The sequence below is a fragment of the Aplysia californica genome, unplaced genomic scaffold (assembly GCF_000002075.1).
Source record: "Aplysia californica isolate F4 #8 unplaced genomic scaffold, AplCal3.0 scaffold00246, whole genome shotgun sequence".
In the NCBI taxonomy this organism is placed as follows: Eukaryota; Metazoa; Mollusca; class Gastropoda; order Aplysiida; family Aplysiidae; genus Aplysia; species Aplysia californica.
The window spans coordinates 309,932-315,323 of NW_004797516.1; the positions used below are offsets into that span (position 1 = coordinate 309,932).

Genomic DNA, 5,392 nt, shown 5'->3' on the forward strand with positions numbered 1-5,392 from the left:
GTGTGTGTGTGTGTGTGTGTGTGTGTGTCTCCAAGTATATGTATTTCTCTGCCTCTCTGCGTCTATCTCTTCCAATCTCTTTCGCTCTATTTTTTATAGTAGAGGGTTTTACGGCACTCGCAACTGCATAAGGTATTCTTCGCTCTATAAAATCGCTTTATACCCCTGTGAGGATATTTTTAATACTACACGGAGACTGACAAAAACAATGAGAGGTTGCAATGAATAATTCAATCTTGTACCAGTGGAGTTTCGTGATAAAAAGCTTTCAGTCTAAAGGCTCCAATTGTCACAATATAATAATAATCATAATAATGAAAATGATAATAATCAATAACAATAGCGCCCACACGCGTGCAATACAGCGCTCGGCGCTTTACAATATTCAACTCAAAATACATTTTTCTGAACGCGCATACATAAGCTCTTTAGATGAACGTTAACACTAGTGCTGGGCGGCTAGGTTCCCGACTATTGAAAGCTAGGAATCGTAGGAATCGACTCCGAACCCAATTACTTACTTTCTAATGACGTGATTTCTTCCGATGGTTACCTGGTTGGCTCCGAACATCTTCAGGATGTAGGATAACCTTGATTTTGGAATACTATGAAGCATCAACTTCTATTTTTCAAAAAATATATTCTAAAAAAAAAAAAAGATTTTAATGATAAAAGTAACTGGTTACCGTTGGTTTACGTAAAAAGGAGACGGAACTTTACTTCCGTAGTATTAATCGTGGGGATCGGTTCCGGAATCGACTCTTCGCCCAGCTCTAGTTAACACATAATAGCAGATATTCACACTATCAAAGAACAATCGACGACGACATGCACATCACCTCAAAGAACACAGAGCAATTTGAATAAGAAGGACAACTACTAGGATGGCATTTCATGAAGTTTGTTTTTTTAATGAATTTCATATTTTACCTCCGACTTTGTATCCCTCACATGTGGGAGAGAGTTCCAAATTGATGGAGCGAGATGAGAAAAAGATCTCTCAACGATACTTTTTTTTTACTCCCGATTCTTTATACATGCTGTCATTAGAGACCGATTTCCTTATGTGTCTTTGCGGGTGGTTGAGGGCCCCACAGTTAGGTCCTACTTCTTTACTTTCCCTCTGTTGTTTCTGCCTGTCTGTTGTACATTTTCCTTGCACGAAATTACCATTTTTGTGTCGAAATGCTTCTCTTTTCTCAAACAAACAAAATAGTATGTTTCTCTTCAGTATCATTTCTGTTTCGTTGTTTGGTGTACCGGCACATAGATCTAGATATCAAACTTTGTTAGCGGTTTTGGATATTGACTCTAAGGCGGGGGTTCTCGTGGCCCAGAGGTTAAGGTGATGGCCTCTCATTCAAAAGGTCCCGGGTTCGAATCCGGGTAGCGACCGAAAAATTTTCTTCTCTAAATGTTCTCCTTTCACCTCATTTCCTGCACTCTAGCAATGTTCTGTCGTCTGCTTTCGTCTCCTCTCTCTGCCCCCACCCCCTCACCTCCTTTGCCCCTTCCTCTGGGCTCCTGATTCTTTCTGCAGCCTTTCTACTGCTGCTCCTTCGTTTCTTCTTACTGCTGTCTTTCAGCCACACCCCTGATCTTCTGGTAGGAAAGATCTACACCTAGCCTTCTCGGACAAGGGCGAAAAATCTCGGAGGGCCCGTGTGCAAGTTGCGCACATTAAAGATCCCTTGGTGGTCTAAAATCGATAAGAGTAGGCTTCGGCCGCCACCCGGGCAAAATTCAAAATTTCCTACCAACTGAAAATATTAGGTGTGTACCGCGCGGTCATATGACCTTATGCAGTTGCGAGCGCCGTAAAACACTTTACAAAAACAAACATGACTCTGAGGCATCATGGCTTATGTCCTCTAGCAAACGGTTCGAAGGCTTGACATATACTCCCTCTTACGAAACGGACCTTTGTTGCTCTCAACCCTGAATGAGCTATTATTCTGTAATGACCTCCTGGTTGGGGTGTGTGCTGGAACGTAAAGGGTGTGTGGGTCAAGGCAGTCCTGCCTGCTCTGGCGTCACCGTCGAGCTTCGCTTCTTCATATAAGTTAATGTAATGTAACTGTGTGTATTGTGCTGTGCTCTCTCGGAGCAACAGCCCAGTGATTGTGTGTGCTAGTGAAAAGTCTCTAGATCTAGATTTGGAAAGGAATCCATGACGGACGTACTGTGAGGGCTGGTTTCAAGTATAACGTACTGTTCACTGTTTAACATGTTTAACTCCGTGCCTTATTTTAAAGACAATGATGCTGGTATTAAACAAATCTGTGTGAAAGTTACAGATAACGCTTTTTAGAAATTTTTAAAGAAAAGCATCACACTGGGTACGTAAAAAGGAAAGTACATGTAATTATTACTTTTAATTTTGAACTTAAAGTTGTCAAAGATCTAAATAAGAAGTGACAACTTCTAGGTCTAGAACGAGTGTGATAACATCCAGGTTCATATCGTCGATGCATGGACAGTTGAAGATTTGTGATGATTGATTTAGGAATGCCATTCCACTTATGAATTAAGGCTTATTCTCGTTGAGCAAAGTGGGACTGAATCTGGTCTGTAACGTATAGCATGGACATCGATTATGAGCAGATGATGAGAGTCCGGTTGAATTTTCTGGATGCTGTTAATCAGGTAATGTTCAAACTGAACTCCATATATATATATATATATATATATATATATATATATATATATATATATATATATATATATATATATATATATATATATATAAAAATATATATATATATATATATATATATATATAAGGGTGTGATAAAAAGAACTGCGGGTTTATAGTTGGACGTGCCATTTCAGGGCGGTGAACGAGAGGGAGAGAGAGAGAGGAGGGGGGGGGAGAGGGAGAGAGGTAGAAGGGAAGAGAGAGATCGAGGGGAGGGGGGAGAATGTATGTATTTGTGTGTGTATTTGTCTTTGTGTATGTGTATGTGTATGTGTATGAGTATGCTCGGCTGTTTCATTTCTTTCAGCTGTTTCCTACTCTGGACTGACAGGGTGGACATGACCCTTTCTGTGGACTTGGGGAGGGGATGGCATCGGGGTTGGAGGGTGGGGGGGGGGGGTCAGTATGACAATATTACAGACCAAAAGCCAAAGAGTATATACTTTTCATCACCTTTCACTGTTGTGCAGCGGGTGGCTTGCGGGTGCCACTGATAGCCCCTGTTTCTTCACATTCACTCACTCTGTTGTTTCTGTCTGCCTATGTTGCTTTTCCCCAAGAAGTAAATGTGGGGCGTGGGGACAAAATGAGTTATTTCTCACAATCCATAAATCAATAAACAGGCCAAAAATCGACACTAGGGTCAAATTTGTACATTTACTATTGATACCACGTTCTTAAACTATAACATTCCTTTTATTATTTCACTCTTACAAATTGTAAAAATTTCACCTATAAGTGTGATGTCTCTATTTCCATCAGGCTTGAAGCCGAGAATTAACTCATTTTGTCAGCACGCTTCACAAATGACCTTTAGGTATTGTGCATATAATTTGTGTCTCCTGAAGCGTGCGTCCGGTCTGGTTACTTTTTGTTCATCCTGTGGTCTTGGGCCTAATGAGTTAAGCCAAGCTTCGGCATTAATATGTAGTGTAACTACAACTGTATGAAGCTTTGCGACGTGCACCAGAAACATTAGCGCAGTTCATGTCAACCTTTTTATAGCTAGCGCCCACTTTTGCCAATTTTAAGAGGCTCAATTTTCGTACCGCACGCTCACATCATATGTATTCATGCATTTCCTATCGGGGCAATTCGAGTGATCCCCACCGTCCACATTATCAACCCAACCACTAATGCTTTCCCCTGGTCTTAATATTGCTGTTTTAAATCGGATTGTTTGTTCTTTTTCTTCTTCTTTTTCTTCTTCTTCTTCTTCTTCTTCTTCTTCTTCTTCTTCTTCTTCTTCTTCTTCTCTTTCTTCTTCTTCTTCTACTTCTTCTACTTGGTTGGCTGAGAGGGCTTCACCGTCTGAGCCGAAAGACCGAGATATTTGATTTAAAAAACCCTCCCCACTCGGGAATCGAACTCGTATCGCCCGTGTGCGACTACAAAGCTCCGAACCGTTACACTGCCGACACAGATTCAGTTTCTCTTCTTTTGACCCCAGTGTGTAGTTGGCAGTTGCGCTGGTGTGATTTTATCCATCCCTATCATTCATCTGTCCCCTTTATCTTTCCTCCTTTTTGTGTTTGTTTCTCTCGAGTAGCAACTGTAATCTTCGGCACCTATATGACCTAATTGTGTTGCAAGTGACTTAAAACTCCTACTCACTTTTACTTTTTTATATTCTTCCTTCCTCTGTTGCATCGAGAGGAGATGCAATTTTTTTTATGGTAGGCCTATGTCAACTCTGCAGCTCTTTACATTGGGACGTTATAATTTCTCAGTATTCCTCCGACTCCCTCAGTCCATATTTTGCGTGGTCTACCGATTCCTTTATAGTCTGAATACTTGGTGTTATCGGCTCTAAGGGCTGACAGGCTAGGTGACCAGTGGCGGTAGGTAGTGAAGGGCTCACGTGCTTGAGCCCCCGTGCCTACCCCCAACTCTATCAAAAAAGCAATAAATGTAGGTTTCTTAAATAACCAAATAAGCAGTTGAAACCGTTAGGATCGCACGAAATGAACACAGAGTGATCAACTTGGCGACGTGAGCGCTTATCCAATCACTGTTGTCCCCACTTACAACTATAGTAAGCTAACAGCCAATCAAATGTCTTTAGGGCTCAGCAAAGGACGAGCCCGTTCCCTCGTCCCTTCCTTAATAAAAACCCGTCTTATAAAAAGGAAGAAAACTTGAAAAAAAATAACGATGCATAGAGAGCCCACGTTCTCCTAGCACTGACAATGGGGTGAAAGTTTACGAGACAATTTCCCCCAGTGACACAGATACGGTACCTATGCGCTAATTGGACCTTTGTTCGGTGCTTTCTGCTTTCCTCGACTACACGGCCAAATACAGCTCATAGATGGAATATGTTTGAAGTGCTGTGTGTGCATATTTGTGTTTGTATCGCTGAGATTTAACAGATATTAATCACACCAAACCACTATTGAGGCAACTTTTTTCATCTGACACGATTGAATCATCGGTTGTTGATTTTTATTTTCAAATTTGTATTTGTTCTAAACTTAAAAGCTCATTTTCTCAAAATTATGTATTTATACACTACGTCGCAAAATGTGGAATCTCTCAAAAAAACTACTTGAGATATGTCAAAAACTCAAAAACCACTGTCTTCAGCTTTGAATTTTCTATAAAAGGTTCAACACTTATCTCAAAATGGTCAAAATCCGACTTTTGGTACCTTTCTTCAGGCACACACACACACACACACACACACACACACAC

General features: G+C 40.9%; 1 protein-coding gene across 1 annotated transcript in view; it reads left to right on the forward strand.

Annotated features, from left to right (window-relative positions):
* Positions 1 to 5,392, forward strand: part of LOC101861589 (myosin-2 heavy chain) — a gene marked incomplete in the record, with an annotated part of 41,686 nt that overhangs the window by 18,030 nt on the left and 18,264 nt on the right.